At 35.8% G+C, this 19,218-nt stretch overlaps 1 pseudogene; it reads left to right on the top strand.

Annotated features, from left to right (window-relative positions):
* Positions 1,618-19,218, top strand: part of LOC18612913 — a 97,546-nt pseudogene continuing 79,945 nt past the window's right edge.

The following is a 19,218-nucleotide window of genomic DNA, read 5'->3' as shown; positions in this document are numbered from 1 at the left end:
CATTTATAAGGTACTCTAATCCTATTTAAATGTATTCGATAGCAACCAATACCCAGTTACATACTATCCATTGCCATCTCTACTTGACATGAATATCGAATAATAAGATAATCAAAATCCTTTATGTTATGAAAATTTATAATCATGACAAAGGCGATAGCTGTGGTTATAATCATTTCTTTTCTTTTATTAATCATGCCGATATCAATCACAAATTAAAAGTATAATTGGACAAAAACAATCTAATAATAATAGAAAAATAAATCTTAAATATTCCACGTATATTTTTTTCCCATTAGGTTGTAGGGTGATAAAAGAATGTAAGCGACTAAAGACATAAGAAACAAGTGCATCCAAAAGTGAAATTTATTTATTCGTCACAAGAGAACAAATTTGATGAAACATTGAGCAACTAGATAATAGATAAGACATTTATCTGGATTTCGTGTCTTTTAGCTAAAGCCTTCTAAATTCATTTTTTGGAAGGCCCTCCTAAGGCGACCATTATTTAGTTAAGACACTGGCAAAAGTCAATGCAGTCCTGTAACATTTATTGCTCCAACTTCCCTTTTGTAGTAGTTTTTGCATCTTAATGCCCTGAAATCCATTCAATGTGAGAAGGAGAGAAATCAAACTCTACTCTCAGTCTTAGACCATGGCTGATCTCGTCCCATAAAAAGTTGACCCTTTGTAGTGCCATTAAAAATGGTTGGGAGAAAATTTCAAACTCTGGATCCAAGTTGAAAGGAGAGTCTGAGATATTGGGGTTGGGCAAAAAGTGACGTTGTGGGAACCGAGTTAATAAGATTGAATAGTTTGGCGACTCGTCAACAGCCAACCACATTTCACAACCTTCTATGACGTCACATTTTCTTCTTCGTCTTTCAATCGTGGGCTATAAATGGAGATGGTGAATGCCCTGGTTTAAGGCATCCCTCTCCGAATACTTTTGTCAAAGCTTGGTTTACTTTGATACAAATCATGAGTTCCAAGACTTTCATCCTCCTTGCTCTCTTAGCTGCTGTTGTTCTTCTCATCTCTTCAGAGGTGGCAGCTAGAGACCTTGCTGAAACTACCACAAAAATCAATAATGGTCAGCTGGCTTCTTAATTTTTGTCCTGCTCTCATTTTTTACTGACTATTCTTTGCATTAATTGAAATATGTAAATAACCAAGTTAATAATCTAACCTATTGAACATGACTTTGTAGCTGAGTGTTAGAAGATAACCCCTGCATGGACACGTGCAAGCCTTTTGTACAGCATGATCTACGTACTTCTAGTTGTCAATATTTTGATGTTAATGTGTTGTTTTCATCCTGAAAGAACACCTATAAGTGGTTTGTTACAGGTGTCATCTACACTATCATTTTGTAATGTATATATGATCACTGTGTGATCATCATGTGCTAAGAAGATGAATACTCTGCTTCTGTCCAACAGCCTACAAGTTCTCTCTTTACTTCTTTCTTTCTCAATTCATACGTTTTATGATGACATTAACATGGTATCAGAGCTTCTCTCGATTCCTGTAGGACCTTAGATAACCTTCTTCAATACTCCTGTGTTCTTAGTGGTTCTCCTTTAACCTCGTCTCAAGAATTAATTCCCTGTTATAATGACAACTCCAAACATAACTCATCAGTCTCTACCAGTCTTCGATGGCTCCAATTATGGAGTTTGGGCCGTGAAAATGAAGACTTACTTGAAAGGTTATAACCTGTGGAATGCAATAGAACAAGATGCTGAACCACAAGCACCAAGGGAGAATGCTCCTGCTGCTCAAGTTAAGCAATATGAAGAGGAAGTTGCAAAGAAGTTTAGAGCTCTTTCATTCATTCAGTCTGCTGTCTTTGAGGATATTTTCAGTAGAATCATAGAGTGTGAAACTGCCAAGGCAGCTTGGACAAAGCTATAGGAAGAATATGTTGGCACCTCTAGAACAAGGCATATGCAGGCACAGAACTTGAGAAGGCACTTTGACATGATGCGAATGAAAGAGAGTCAGTCTGTAAAATAATATATAGACCAGATTCTTAAGCTTACTAACCAGATAAAGTTGTTTGGTGAAGAGCTTAAAGAAGTTCGAGTAGCTGAGAAGATTCTTAACAGTGTACCAGGAAAGTTTGAACCTATAATAGCTTCCCTGCTACAATCAAAAGACCTCTCTGACATTTCAATTACAGAAATTGTCAGTGCCTTGCAAGTTGCAAAACTAAGGATATCAGCAAGAGATGAAGCTCCTGGGGAGAAAGCCTTTCTTGCTAAAGGCAAAGGTAAAGCAAAAGCTGAGTCTTTTACCAAGAAAAATTACAAAGACAAAGACAAGAAGACTGCTCATTCTGGTCAATCTTCAAACAAGAAAAACAAGTTCAAGCCATGTTCCTTTTGTAAGAAAAGGAATCATACTAATGACTACTGTTGTTTTAGGCCAGATGCAAAGTGCAAGATATGTAGTCAATCAGGACACACTGATAAAGTGTGCAGAAACAGAACAATTAAAGATAAACCTGCACAGACAATTGAAAGCTCAGAATTAGCTGAATAAGTTTTGTTTATGGCTCAGTCAGATTCTGAAAATGATCGTGGTAATTGTGAATGGCTTCTTGATAGTGGCAGCTCACGGCATATTGCACTCTCTGAAGCTGTGTTTGTTGATCTTGATAAGAACCATCGATCAAGAGTCAGAATAAGGAATGGTGGTTACCTATAAACATATGGTATAGGGAAGGTTTGAATTCCAAGCTCAACTGGACACAGGTATATATCTGATGTTTTGTTTATACCTTCTTTTGCACAAAACATTCTGAGTGTTGGACAATTGTTAGAAAATGGTTATGTTCTATTGTTCAAAGATAAAGCTTGCAGAATTTATAACCCCTCAGGTGCATATTTGATGACTATACCAATAAGAAATATATGTTTTCCTATTAAACCTACGCATATATGCTTGCAAGTTAAAGAACAATCTGTTTCATTGATTGATTTGTGGCACAGAAGACTTGGTCACTGCAAGTACAGGACCTTGGAACAAGTCAACAACTCAAGTATGCTTAATAAGCTTCCAAAATTATCTAATAATGCTTCAATATGCAGTGTATGTCAGCTTGGTAAGATTTCAAGGAAACCTTTTCCTTTGAGCAGTACCAGCAGATCCAAGTCAAAGCTTGAACTTATCCACTCTGATATTGGTGGACCTCTAAGTGAGGAATCACTAAATGGCAGTAAGTTTTATCTTCTGTTTATTGATGATATGACTAGATGGAGTTGGATTTTCTTTATGAAATTCAAGTCAAAAGTCTTTACTTTGTTCAAAAACTTCAAAACCAGAGTTGAACTTGAAACTGGTCACAAAATCAAAAACTTGAGGATTGATAATGGTGGTGAATATACCTCCAATGAATTCACTCAGTTTCTAATCAGTAAGAGATAACTCATCAACTTACTGCTCCATACACTCCTCAACAGAATGGAGTTAGTGAAAGGAAAAACAGGATAGTCATGGACATGAGCAGATGTCTGTTATATCAGAAAAGGATGCCTCAGAAGTTTTGGGCAGAAGCAGCAAAGACTACTGTATATTTGCAAAATTTGTTACCAACCCCTGCCTTGAATAATCAAATCCCTTTTGAAGCATGGTATGGTTTCATGCCCTCAGTTGTCCATTTGAAAGTCTTTGGCTGTGTATGTAATGTGCACATACTAGATATCTTGAGAAACAAATTGAGTGAAAAAGCTGAATCAGGAGTATTTATTGGCTATAGTACTCAAGCTAAGGCATATAGAATTTATTTGCCAAGCAAAAATAAAGTTGTTGTGAGTCGAGATGTAGTGTTTGATGAAGCTTCCAGCTAGAACTGGAATGAACCTCAGCCACAACTATCATCTCCAAGCTAGCATGATCAAACTTCTGCTTCTGATGCTCAACTTGAAATTCAAGAAGATGAGAGTATAGATGATCTACCAGTTAGGGGAACCAGATCTCTTGAAGACATATATCAAAATAGCTTGGTGACTATTGAAGAACCTAGCTGCTATACTGAAGCTTGTAAGGATCCTATTTGGTTTAAAGCTATACAGGAAGAACTTCAAATGATCTAGAAAAATGGCACCTGGTTTTTAGTTGATAGACCTGCAGATAGAAATATTATTGGTGTCAAATGGATATTCAAGAAGAAGTTAAATCCTGATGGTTCCTTTAACAGATGCAAAGCTCGGTTAGTAGCCAAGGGCTACAGTCAGCTACTTGGTGTTGATTATGGAGAAACGTTTGCTCCAGTAGCTAGGTATGACACAATCAAATTATTGTTAGCTCTAGCTGCTGCACTTAAGTGGAATGTCTATCATTTAGACATAAAATTTGCATTTCTCAATGGCATCTTAGAAGAGGAAATTTATATTGACCAACCTGAAGGGTTTGAACTCTTGTCAGGAGAGAACAAGGTATATAAGCTCCACAAAGCCTTATATGGATTGAAGCAAGCACCAAGGTGATGGTACAACAGAATCAATGACCACTTGATTCATCGAGGCTTTGTTAAAAGTCAAAATGAAGCCACATTGTACACTCTTGAATCAAGTAATAAATTGCTATTGATAGTGTCATTGTATGTGGATGATTTGTTAGTTACTGGAAATTGTGAACAAGCCTTGTAGAATTTTAAATCCTAGATGCAAACAGAATTTGAAATGTCAGAATTGGGATGTATGAGATATTTTCTTGGACTTGAAGTTCATCATTTGAGAACTGGTATTTGGTTGTCTCAACAAAATTATATCTCCAAGGTTCTCAAGAAATTTTAGATGTCAAATTGTAAGTCTGTGTCAACTCCTTCTGTTGCAAATAAAAAGCTTTGTGTAGACTCTGGTAACCAACTTGAAGACCCTTATGCATATAGAAGATTAATTGGGTGTCTGCTTTATATCTGTGCTTCAAGACCAGATATACAATTCTCAATGGCATTTCTTTTTCGATTTATGCAAGCACCAACTGATCAGCATATGATTGCTGCTAAGAGAATTCTGAGATACTTGAAGAAAACAGAATTATATGGGATTCATTATACCAAGATAGCAGACTTTGCATTATGTGGATATATTGATTCTGATTTTGTAGGAAGTAGTGAAGATGTAAAGAGCACATCAGGTTATTTGTTTACACTTGGTAATGGTCCTTCCTCTTGGAATTCACATAAACAATGTGTAGGAGCTTAATCTTCAGCAGAATCTAAATATGTTGTTGCTGCTGAAGCTGCAAATCAAGCTCTTTGGCTAAGGAAGTTACTTGTGGACATCAAATTTGAGCAAAAGTTTCCTACAGATTTGTTTATTGACAATAAGTCTGCCATTGCTATTGCTAAAAATCCTATCTGGCATGGCAAGACTAAGCACATAAATGTGAAATATCATGCCATCAGAAATGCAGTAGAAAAGAATGAGATAAATGTTCAATATTGCCCTTCAGAGTTACAACTAGCTTATATTCTAACTAAGCCTCTTCAAAAGTCAAAATTTGAAGCTCTCAGAACTAAACTAAATCTCTCCATTGCAAGTGTTAAGGGGGAGTGTTAGAAGATAACCCCTGCATGGACACGTGTAAGCCTTTTGTATAGCATGATCTACATACTTCTAGCTGTCAATATTTTGATGTTAATGTGTTGTTTTCATCCTGAAAGAACACCTGTAAGCGGTTTGTTACAGGTGTCATCTACACTATCATTTTGTCATGTATATATGATCACTGTGTGATCATCATGTGCTAAGAAGATGAATACTCTACTTCTGCCCAGCAGCCTACAAGTTCTCTCTTTACTTCTTTTTTTCTTAATTCATACGTTTTTATCATCACATTAACACTGAGGAGGCTCTTGAAACAACTGAGGTTGGGACAAATGATGCCAAGTATGGTGGATATGGAGGCCATGGAGGTTATGAAGGGTACGATGGATACAGTGCCCGCAGTGGCTATGGAGGATATGGAAGCGCGGTGGCTATGGCGGATATGGTGGACGTGGAGGGTCTGGAGGATGTTGCGCTTTCGGTTGCTGTCGTTTTGATTATTATGGAAGAGGTTGCCACAAGTGCTGCTCTTATACTGGCGAGGCAATCGATGTTGAAACTCATGAGGATCCTCACAACTAATGTAGCATTTGCACGTGTCTAAATAAATGGCACACCAAAACCGTGCTTTGTTGTTTCCAATATTAAAATGCTTCCTTAGATATGGAGAGGAATTATAAATGAATATAAGTGTGCTTAATTATCTCTATTTCTATTGGTTCGTTGGCATGCTCTTTACCATCTCATGGGATTAAATTGCGCCATCTCTTTTGTTAATATAGAACGCTTATGTTCTCACTTTTGGTGGAGGGTACCTCGTCACCATGTCAAGAAATGTATTTTACATTTTGAAGATATATATTTGACTTTGCAATTAGAGTATTTTATTTAATAATAAATACATTAAAGAGTTCTTATTCTTTGAAATAAATAAATTTATTAAAGAAGATTGTTATGAATATGTGTGAATGTCGATTGCACTCTCCAATCTTTAAATCTCTTCATATTCAATATTCCTATTTATGTAATTACATCCTCATCTTATTGCGTTTAAATAAGCTAATTTAGTCCAATCCTCTTATTGTGTTCAAATAAGCTCCTCAACTCTTATTTTGAGTCACATAAACCTCTTTCACTAATCGTTGACTAACGGAAGTTAGTCAACGGTACAGTTAGTAATTTTTATGCTATGGCAAATAATGTGGCATCAACATTGTTGACTAAGAATTAGGCTTTTTTCTTTTTACCCATGCAAAAGTATAAAAATTATTGGTTAAGGATTTAAAACAAAGAATTAAAAACAAAAACAAAAACTCTAATTGCTCTAAACTGATTACCATAGTTTCTTAACTGATTACCATCTTCTTAACTGAAACGATACTTCCTACAAAATAAACCTAATCCAACTTTTCGAGTTGAATTGAAACCATTATTGCTTGACTGAAAAGTTAGTGTAGAGAAATTCCAGAATGCTTAGATACAATTTTGAGAAGAGGAAGAGTCAATGCAGGACACACAATATTGAAACTAGCAAAGACACACAATATTGTTCCGTAATAAAAAAAAGGGTAAAATACCCTGACTCTCTTAAGTTTTTATCAAAATTACACGGAGGTCCATTAATTTTCGAAATGGACACTCCGCCCCAAGAGTGCAAACATCATTAACAATAATTGTGAAAAGAATAAAATACACTTTCCTTCTTTATTAATTTAAAATTTTATTATTATATTTTTTAAAAATATAGATATATATAAAAAGAAAAGAGCACTGATCGATGCTTCCTAGCTCCCCAAGAAAAGGGAGCATCGGCTGAGATCAGTGCTCCCCAAAGGAGGGGAGCACTAAATTTGGTGCTCCCTTGGGAGCCTTGATCGAGCTCCTTAAGGGAGCTCCAATGCTCCTAAGATGGGAAACTTTTTTTTTAATTAATAAAAAAATAATAAAAATGTTATAATAGTAATTATAAAAATTAATTAAGGGTAAAATTATCTTTTTATCCTTGCCACATCAGCAAGTTGACGAAAATACTAATAGTTGACTAACGGCTATGTTGGCTCCCTAAGTTTTTGATAATAATAAAACATTCCCACTCATTTATGTCTAACTATACTACTTGAGTGTGTAGGATGAAAATATATGTCAATAATAAATTAATCACTGAAAAGCAAATATCAAAACTCACAGGAATAAGGAGTTACAAATGAGCCACAAAGCAAAAGCCTTTTAATCGGATAATCAAGGGAGTTAGTCAGCTAAAATTCAAAAGTAGAGTTGACCGATTCAAGGACAGCAAGCTCTTAGTTGGTTGAGGCCTTCCTTAATTGACTAAGAGAGAAAAGTAGATTGTGAGACAGAGAAGACTTAGTCAACCAAGAAGTATGTTTAGTCAACTTAGAGTACACTGCTAGAAATCTCAGTCACAAGATAGAGAAAACTTAATAGACTAAGAAGCATGGTTAGTCAACTAAGAGCTCACTGCCAAAGAATTCAATTTTAAGACAGAGAAGACTTAATCGACTAAGAAGCATGGTTAGTCAACTAAGAGCACACTATCTGAAAATTTAAATTTGAATGCTAAAAGACAAACTAACAACTAGAATTGACTCCAAACCATTTCCAATGATTTGAAGCTATCAACATTTGTCAGAGTTAGTTTTTCAAGTATAAAACACACCCCCAATGGCTAAGAAGGAGATTAGATGCTTCCAAGATAAAAAAGAGCTCAAAATAGCAAAAATGCTTTCCATCCTTCTTGCACTTCACTCCAATTTTTGTAATGAAGTTAAGCACTTCATCTTGTACCATTCAGATCAGGTTAGCGATCATAAGTACTTCTCTATATCTTTTCTCCTTCATTACTTAGAGTGTGTGAGCCATTCTAAGGGGATTAATCAAGCTTGGGTTAGCTTGATTGGTTGTATAGGTTCTAACTCAGCCTAGAAAAAGTTAGATTTTGGGTTTTGGTTGATCCCATGAAAAACCATTGTTAAAAATTTTGACTAAGCCTGTGAAAAGCCGTTGTAAAAGCTTGGTGGAAACTTGAAAATTTCACCATTTATAGTGATTTGGTTTGGAAAATCCTTGATTGGAAGATCAAGGCAGTGGATGTAGGTCAAAAAGACCGAACCACTATAAATCTTTGTGCATTGTCTACCCTCTTTTATTTTTTAGTTCATTCCTCTTTAAATCATTATTTCATCTAGAATTTACGTTCTCATCATTGACTTTTAGCTTGCCCTCAATTAGAAGTCAAGATTAGTGACATTCACAAAGTGCTATTCACCCCCCTCTAGCACACTTCTTTGGGACCAATAGGCTAGACCTACGTGTTTAACGAAATATATTGTTTTGGGGCGAAGTGTCCATTTCTAAAACTAATGGACCTCTGTGTAATTTTGTTCAAAATTTCGATAGGTAAAGGTATTTTACCCCAAAAAAAGTCAATCTTTCTCTTCTTTTCATTAGAATTTGTAAGGAAAATTTGATTGTAGTGAATTTTATTTACTAACAATAATAGATTCTCTCTCCACATCTTTCACAGTTTTTAAAAATTCAAGACCACCTAAAGAACAATTTTTAGAAGAGGAATAGGAATTGTAGACAAGGAGAGGACATTCTGACTATAAGGTATGTTGGGTTTAAAGAATGTTGAAGAAAACGAATATTTGTTTGTGAATATTTATTTGTTTAGGCTATTTGAGTATATGATTGTCTTATGCAATTAGATTTAGATTTTTTTCTATTTTTTGTAATTGTGTGACAGTAATGTGTTTGTTAAATTACCTTTTCTAATGCTAGTGGTCTTTTTTGCCAACTGTAGAAGTTGGGTGTTGTAATTTGCGTGTGGTGTTGTAATTTGCATATGGTCCATTTGTTTATTCTTAAGTTTTAGTCTACACCAAATAAGCCATTGAGCTTTTATCCCATATAAGACCTTGTAAATGCTACTTATAGGAATTTATACCCTAATATATAAAATGGGTCTTATGTTTTTCTTTTAAGAGGATAAAATGGGTTTTATGTTGAACTTGTTTAAAGGAAGATTGACAATCATTTTATCTAAACAAATAGAACTGGATCTATTTGTTATTAGGCTAATTTAAATTTAGTTAGGTCTTCAATCAGCATGGCTAAATGAGGTTGGCTAGGATTTGTAAATAAAATGATATAAGTCTATTTTTCTTTTTGCCTAGGCTATATATGATGGTGGATTCTAGAATGTTGCTATTGCCTAACAGCTAATATACTATCAATAATAAAAATAGAGTTTGTATTGTAATATTCTTATTCTCTACATGTGCAGGTTCTATTTGAGTTTTGAACAAAACATTTAAGAGGCATTTTATAATGTATTTTTTCCTCTCTTAGGCACCTTGCTTTTATTTATAGCATGTGTTTCCCGATTGTATCATTGTTACATATTTCCATATTTTATTTGAGTTCTAAAAGCTAAGAAGCTTTTGAATGTATTTCTCTTATATATTTCTTCTTGAAAACAAAAATTTAAGGCCTTTTATTTCTATAAGGTCAAAGGAATATAAACTTTGAAATTGGGAATAACGTATTAGCATAGGTATCTCTGCATTGCACTCAACAACAACTTGACAAACGATGACACTAAGTTGTAAAATACTTCAAGCACAACTATCATTAGCATATGAGTAAATTCCTCCAACATGTTTCTCCTCGTGTTGACTATGATCACTAAAATAAGCGTGGCTTCTTGATACTCCTTAATACAAGCAAAGTTCTTCAAAATTTTTTACCTTTGTTTTTTTAGTGTCGATAAGTTTAGAGTGCAACTGGTTCACTTACTAGACTACTAGAAGCAGGGGTTTTAACTTTGGCTTTCAAAAAAAAAAAATATACACAACAACTAGTGATAAAATTAATGTTTCATTTTACTCGTCTCAATGATGAGCGAGTCTTGACTCTCAAGAATGTTAAATGTATCACACGAACAAGTAAAATTTGGTTTTACTTGAAAGATTGCCTTCCCTGTTTGTAGGATCTAGATGTTGTCCTTGAGGTGTTGATGATTAGGTCAGTTTGTTGTAGACATTAGATATGCCATTTTGGTTTCCAACTATTTTTTAGATGTTTGCTTTAATTGTAAGTCATTTTGGCCTTCAAGAAATCTGTTATGGGTTGTTGTTTTATGCATCAATTAATATTTTATTTTGAGAATGTGTCCTTGGTGTTTGTGCTTCATATGTAATGAATTGTAATTTCAATTAAGCCAAAGTACAAGGCTATAAAAACACCATAGTAGATTTTTTTTCCTAAAAGACATTCAACGTGTGGAATATATAGCTTCTGAAAATTGAAGAATTAAGTCCTTTAAATAAATTAATGACACTTGGAAAAATGTAACCATGCAAATTAAGTTTTGTATTATATGTTTAATTTTCCAACTATGTGGATTATAAATGGAAAAATGTGGCTAGCCAAACCTTTTTTTGTCTTAAACAGTTTCTCTTTTTTATTTTAACTCATATGAAGACTGATCTATTTTTATTTTATTACTTTTGTTCATTCAACACCTGCACCGTGCGTGAATTGTTGAATGCATGCATAGAGGTTTTCCAGATACATTTTCAATCTCAAAGAGTAACTCATTGACACCATAATCTTAGATTGTTAGTGCCTTAATTATATGATACACCAAGTTTTCTTTCCCTTATGTCTTTTAAATTTAACCATCTTTTTTTCCCTTTTTTCATTGGTTTTCCTTTCTTATTATAATTATATTTTTCTTATATTTTGACTGAAAATTTTGTTTTATTATATGCAATATGGAAGATGAACCTAAGGTGATATATGTTATCAGAATTTTCCATGGTGATAATTTCATATACGATTTGGAAACTTCGTATGTCGATGGCAGGCAAAATTTTTTTCAAGTAGACCTTGATAGGTTATCTTTTTTTAATATTGAAAATTTTGTGAAAGAACTAAGCTATGTGGATCTGCCCTTCATTTACCTTAGAGTTCCTGGATTTGATTTCCCCTATAGTTTGACGTTAATAATACGATGATCCAAGTATTCTAGAATTGGAATTGTTTTCTTTTTAACTATAATATAAATACACATAAGTTGGACTAATTGTTCCTAATTTTATATGTGAAACACAAGCACATGTTGTCACAATATGTTAATGCCCACTTATGTTATCACATTATCATTATTCCAAATAATTTTGTTCTATGACGAGCCTTGATTTAAATTACTTGTGCAAAAATTGACTTGTAAGTGATTTGTTTGAAATTAGCTAAGCGAAGAACAAAATGCAATATATGATGGTGGATCTGTTACCACACAAAGTACTGCCCAAAATAGTCCATAGTCAAATGTCCAAAAGGTGAATTATATGTAATCATAATTTATTATTTGGAAAGATGTGTCTGATTGTATTTTGAAGCAGAGAATTATATATGGTCAACTTATTTATGAACTTTGTTCGGCTACTTTTTCATTGAATTTTGTAGAAAACATAGAATGTCCAATCAACTAGTAGTAGCTCATCAAGGACAGGGAAAGAAAAGGTACCAATTGATAATACTATTCCAAATAAACCACATACCGGAGAAAAGAGGAAAATATTTAAAGGGTATTGGTATTTATACCAATCCATACATTGGTGAACAAGTGTGGAATGTAAGTAAATGTTATAATCGTTAATTTTTATAAGTATTTTGTTTACATAATGTTAAATACATATGTTCTTATGCAGCTTGGAAGGCCTAGTTAACAAACCCTCTCAACAAAGCAAAAAATTGGAGTAACTGATCTATCCATGTATGATCATGTTTACAAAGGTCATGGATTAAGGTGGAAAGGAAATAAAGCAATGTCATCTGTAGATACTAGATTTTGGTTAATACTGTTACTCTAAAGAATTATATTACAACATAATGTTGTACAGAGAACAACCAGAACAAATGAAGTGTTACTTCACGCAGAATAACTAAAACAAGTGAAGCGTTACTTCATGCAGAACAAGTGAAGCGCTACTTCACGCAGAATAAGTGAAGTACTACTTAAAGCAGAACAATTAGGAAAAGTAAAGTATTACTCCATATGGAACAACCAATACAAGTAGAACAACCACTTTGAATAGAATAACCGCTTCACTTGGATGATAGTGAAAGTAGCTCAAAATAAGTGGCAGGGTTCATGGGTTACTTTCATCTTGGGATATTCTAGAGAGTTTGGCCTGATGGCTCAGATATGGAGGTAGTTAAGAGGTCTTCCTCTTAACCCTTTCCTAAAGTACAAGTGTTTCACCCTCTTACCTTGTTCTCGTATACTTATTCATGTACAGCTTATTCTCTTGTACCTATTCTCGTACAACTTCTTCTCTTGTACCTATTCTTGTACACCTCTTCTCTATTACCTTTACTTGAGAACAAGTCTTACTACATCCAATTACAGTAACGGTTACTTACATTAATATTCTTCATAATAATGTCATTCATTAGGCATATTAAAGCCTATTCTTATGTAACAGCCACTTTTAGCACTATATATAGAGCCTCACAATTCATTTGGGGGGACTCTTCTCTCTCTCTCCAAGCTAACACATACTCAACTTGAGAGTTTCTCTCTCTAAATTCTTTCTCTAATTATCTTGTACTCTCTAAGTCTCTTTAAGTTTCTTTTTATTGTCTTCCACCTGCCACAACACTTAGTACTTCAAGAACTGCTTCAATCTTCCTTTCCGCCGCCTCTGGCACATCCTTTTACTTGTTTGCAACGCTTCCTTTCCCTATCACAAGAACCCCCTTTACATTTTGGCGACTCCACTAGGGAGGAGTGATTGCATTAAGTAAGACTTTTACTGCTAAAATTTCTTGTTTCCAAAAAGGATGGAGAGTTCCACTAGCAACCGGGATGCACCTGTTCCTTCCTACATTCAGGATCTGATAGAATGATTCAAACTTCCCAAGAGAGGATGCAAATTTTGGAGGACAATAATAAGCGAATGATGGACACTATATCTCAATTTGCATCCTCTACTGTCACCACTTTTCAAGCTCAATCTATGTATCCTAATGAGAGTGCACCTGCTGGAGTCACTCATCTAGTTACAAACATTGAGAAGAATGAAGGAAATGGAGAAGGTGAAGCTGATGTAGTAGTTGCTGCAAACCCTAACCCTACCAACACCACTACTGCAGTTATTCCGATAACTACTTCTACTGCAGTAATCCCATCTATTCCTACTCAAGGATTTGCGACACTGGAAGAGCTCCAAAAGTTGTTAGATCAGAAGAACAAGAGCTTGAATTTTTCTGAGTTTGATCTCAAGTTGCCTTACCCTGCCAGTGTAGCTGCAAAACCATACCCTAAATACTATACTAGCCCTAAGTTCAGACAATTTAATGGGAATACTAGTGATGCATGTGAACATGTCATGAAATTTGTGGAGACTCTTGGAGTAGCTGGATTGGATGATGACCTGAAGTTGAAAGAATTCACCAAGTCTCTCATTGAGAAGGCTTATACATGGTATGTTAACCTCACTCCTGGTTCTATTCAATCTTGGAATCAGATGTGTAGGATGTTTGGGGAAAAGTTCTTCTCTACTCAAGACAAAGTTACTCTTGTTGATCTTGGAAGAGAGTTTTAAAAGTCTAGGGAAGATTTAATGGAGTATATCCAACGTTTTAGAGAAAGAGTGCTGGACATACAAGAATCTCATGATGAGAAAGAGTTGGTAAAAGTGTGTATTCAGGGGATGTTTGATGAATACAGGTTACACTTGGAGAATCTACCTCTTTCAACCCTTGCTACATTAGTGGAAGCTACACGAAGGACCAATAATACGGTTCTTAGGCAAAAGGGACTCACTCGCTTTGGTAGAAGGAATAACCCAACGGTGAATGCCATCCAAGGAGGAGGTAGAGAAAGAAGGGGTCCAATTCGAGCAAATTTACGTCCTCGAAGAGATGTCCCTAGGAGAGGGCTAGATGAGGAGAATGACTCTTCTCCACCGTTTTCAGTACCTTTAGATAGAGTGAGAGCTCTTCTCCAAGAATGGGTTAGGGATGGATAGATAAAATTACCTTACACTCCACGACCATCAACAGTGGAGGAAAAGGCTAATCCAAGGTACTGTGATTATCATCGGGCAGTCGGTCATCCACTTGCTGAATGCAGAAACCTTCGAAGAATGTTCCACCGACGGGTGCAAGCAGGAGAATTGTTGATTGGAAATAACAGAGTCCAAAATAACCCTCTTCCCATTCATCCAAATCCTCACGGACAAGTAAGTGCAATAATTCATGCTCACCATGATGACCCTTCCTCTTCAAACACCCAATTCAATGATACAAATGAAGCTACTAGGGTTACTTCTTCGATTGCTAATTCACTCATGAAGACACCTAGCTTTCGGCATTTTTTTGACCAACTTGGGTTTTCAAAAGAAGTAAGAAAAGAAGCAGCTATATCCCTAGTTCAGACAGTTGGAGAACAGTATGGAGAATGTAACTTAGTAGGATGACCTATGGGCACGATGGTTGGTGCATATAAGAACGCTATTGTGTTTACAGAAGTAGACATGTGTACACCTCATCCTTATCATAAGAAACCCCTCTATGTGGAAAGTACTATCAATGGATATCCTATTAGGAGAACATTCATTGATGATGGTTCCTCTGTGAATCTCATACCTCTATCCACTTTGAAAGCTGTAAACATGGATTTGAAGAGTTTACGTCATTCTATGGCCATCACTTCTTTTGATAACAAGGAGATTATGACTTTGGGGCAAGTGACAGTGAATTTTAAGATGGGGCCGATTCAAGATCAGACATGTTTCCATGTTATTGATGCAAATGTGGCTTATCATGCTTTAATTGGAAGAAAGTTCTTGCATATGCACAATATCATCCCTTCCTCACGTCATCAATGTATTAAGAGATATTGGAAGGGGAAGGAGGTTTTCATTCCAGCCACTAAAGCTTCATTTGAACGGCATGAGGTGAGTTATACAGAGGCTTCTTTCTTTGAAGATCTAGCAAAAGATGGAGAAACAGCTATTGTTAGACCTATCGGTGTTCCATTTCCACGATGGGAGAAGTATGTTGGGAATAAGGCAGAAAGTAGTGGCAAGAAAAAGGAACAAGGTGGGAAGAGAAAATGGGAAAACACTTCCACATACAGAGAAGTAAATGAAGAAAAGACTTCTAATGGGGTAACTTCCTATGCACGTGAAGATGGAAAAATTATGTATTGCTTATGATGGGACGCGGGGTCTGGGAAAACATCTTCTCCTGATCCCAAACTTTGAAAGCCACCGGATACATCACCATCATGTTTTCAAGTAGAAGTAGAAAAGGAAAAAGTACAGGAAGTATTACCCACGAAAGAACAACTTTCAGATGAACTCAAGCCTCAAGGGGATGAGTTGGAAGAAATAAATATGGCAGAAGAAGGAGAGACAAGTAAGCCACTTTTCATAAGCAAGAGTCTTTCTGGTGAACAAAAGGTTGTGCTAATTGAGTTGTTAAGAAAATTCTAAGATGTGTTTGCTTGGACTTATGAGCAGATGCTTGGACTGGATAAGAATCTCATTACTCACGAGTTACACATTTCCCCACAAAGTAAGCCAGTGAAACAACATGCTCGTGTATTTCATCATGAGATAGAGGGCCAGATAAAGGAGGAGAATAACAAGCTTCTCAAGGTTGGATTCATCAAACCCATACATTATCCTACATGGCTAGCAAATGTAGTTCCGATGAAAAAGAAAAATGGAACAATTCAGGTGTGTGTAGATTTCAGAGATTTGAACAAGGCATGCCCAAAAGATGATTTTCCTCTTCCTAATATTGATACCTTAGTGGATGCTACAGCTGGTCATGAGATGCTTTCCTTCATGGATGGGTTTAGTGGATATAATCAAATAATGATGGCACGAGAAGATGCAAAGAAAATAGCTTTTAGAACTCTATTTGGAAATTTTTACTACACTGTAATGACATTTGGATTAAAGAATGCAGGTGCAACTTATCAACGTGCCATGACAGCTATCTTCCATGACATGATGCATGATTGTATGGAAGATTATGTGGATGATATAGTAGTGAAATCCAAGAAGGCTTTTAATCACTTTGAAGATCTGAAAAAAGTATTTGAACGGTGTAAAAAGTATAATCTTCGCATGAATCCTTTAAAGTATGCATTTGGAGTAACAGCTAGAAGATTCTTGGGTTTTATGGTTCACAGAAAAGGTATAGATGTTGATCCTACAAAAATAAAAGCTATTCAATCCATGCCATCTTCGGTGAATCAAAAACAACTCAAAAGCTTGTTGGGAAAAGTCTCTTATATTAGGAGATTCATTCCAACTTTAGGAGAAATCATTGTGCCTTTTCAAGCCTTGCTTGAGAAAGGTGTTCCATTCATATGGGGTGAACCACAACAACAAGCATTTGAGAATATTAAAAAGATTCTTACTTCTCCTGCAACGATGATCATGCCTATCAAAGGAAAGCCTGATGTTGTATTTGACTTCTACTCCATACTCAATTGGTGCTTTACTTATTCAAGAAATGGATGGAGAAGAAAAACCTGTGTACTACATTAGTAGATGCTTACACGGAAGTGAGTTGAATTATCCGCCTATGGAAAAACACTGTCTTGCTTTAGTTTATACAACTCAAAAGCTTCAGCACTATTTCTTGGCACACAAGCTCATAATTATGACAAAGTCAGATCCCATCAGGTTTTTACTTTCTAAGCCAGTTCTATCTGGAAGAGTAGCAAAGTGGCTTCTTTTATTGGGAGAATTTGATGTATCAGTTGTTCAGCCAAAAGCTATAAAGTCTCAAGCACTTTCAGATTTGTTAGCATATTTTCCATCTCAGTTTGAAGAGATTATTCCTGATGCCATTCCAGCTGAATTTCATGAAGAAGTGTGCGCAGTAAATATAGAAGAAGGGGAGTGGAGTTTATACTTTGATGGTTCTTCAAATAGTTTTGGAGGAGGTGTCGGAATAGTTCTTATTCCTCCGAGCAAAGAAGATAACTCTGCAGTACAAAGTTCTGAATTAGTTGTCTCTCATTTGAGTAGAGGTCACATCTCTTTGGAGGGAAAAGGTCTTCGTGTCTTGGAAGCACCAAGTGAAGATGGGAATTTCTTGATTTCATGTTTAGAGTTAAACTCTTTTGAGTCAAGTAGAGAACCTATCTCGTTAGCATTCAAGCTAGATTTCCCATGCACAAACAATCAAGTTGAGTATGAAGCCCTAGTTTTAGGGTTGTATGCGGCAGCAACAATTGGAATAAGCAATCTTTACATCCATGAGGATTCTAATCTTATTGTAAAGCAGACTAATGGTGAGTTTTCTTTGAAAAAATCAATACTTGCTTCTTACAGGACTCTTGTTCAGTCTTTGTTAGAGAAATTTCAAACGGTGAGATGTGAACATACTCCGAGAACAACGAACCATTATGCAGATGCTCTTGCTACTTTGGCTTCTAAAGTTTGTATTCCGGAAAAAGAACGAAGTATTCCTATAGTTGTACTCAAGAGGACTATCTCATGTCCATCTAGTGAGCTATTACGACCTTTAATTTATGAGGAAGAGGATTGGCGAAAATCCATCATAGAAGAGTTGCTTAACCCTAGTTCTACTGCTATTCCGCACTTAAAGCACTACATTTTGATTCATGGTACACTTTACCACAAAGGAAGTAATGGAGTTCTAGCAAGATGCGTTTCTGAGGAAGAGGCAAAAGAAAGATTGAGAATAGCCCATGAACAATGGTGTGGCGAGGAAGGACCACCTTTACATCGCTTGATCCAAAGAGCAAGATATTTTTGGCCATCTATGTCCAAAGATGCTTTACAGCTTCAAAAGGCTTGCATTAGATGTTCTGAACCACCAGATGTACAAGAGTGTAATTTTGTGGGAAGTGCCGGTGATTGGCGTAGGCCTTATATTGATCTTCTCCAAAATGAAATTTTACCAACTAACTTTCAAGATGCAAGACAACTCAAGAGAAGAGCTCAACGTTTTTTTCTTAAAGGAAATGACTTGTTTAGGCTCTCATTTGCAGGAACATCATTGAAATGTGTTTCCCCAACTGATGTCAATCCATTGTTAGCAGAAGTGCATGCAGGTAGTAGTGGGGAGCATAAAGGGAAGGAAACTTTATCTGAAGCTTTTGGATCTTGGGTATTATTGGCCTACTATGGAAGTAGATGCAGTGAATTATGCAAGGAAGTGTTATCCGTGTCAGATTTATGGGAATGCTATACATGCTCCAACTGTACAACTTCATAGCATCATTACTCCATGGCAATTCCATACTTGGGCGTTTGATTTGATTGGACCTATCAATCCTCCTTCTAAGGATATATTTGGATATTAGCAGCAATAGAGTGCTTTGCTAAATGGGTGGAAGCTATTTCTTAAAAGAATGCGACTGGGCCGGTTTTGGCAAATTTCATCAAGGAAAACATCATTTGCAAGTTCGGCATACCTAGACGTATTCTTTCAGATAATGGTACTCCGTTCATTAATGCCAATGTAAGGGAATTACTTGCTCTTTACGATGTAGATCATGTGAAGTCTACTCCTTACTACCCGAAAGGAAATGGTCAAGCTGAAACTACTAACAAGACTTTACTTAAAAGATCGG

Source organism: Theobroma cacao, chromosome 1 (genome assembly GCF_000208745.1).
Source record: "Theobroma cacao cultivar B97-61/B2 chromosome 1, Criollo_cocoa_genome_V2, whole genome shotgun sequence".
Taxonomy (NCBI): Eukaryota; Viridiplantae; Streptophyta; class Magnoliopsida; order Malvales; family Malvaceae; genus Theobroma; species Theobroma cacao.
Note: the sequence above shows the minus strand (reverse complement) of the source record. Positions and strands in the feature narration are given on the sequence as shown.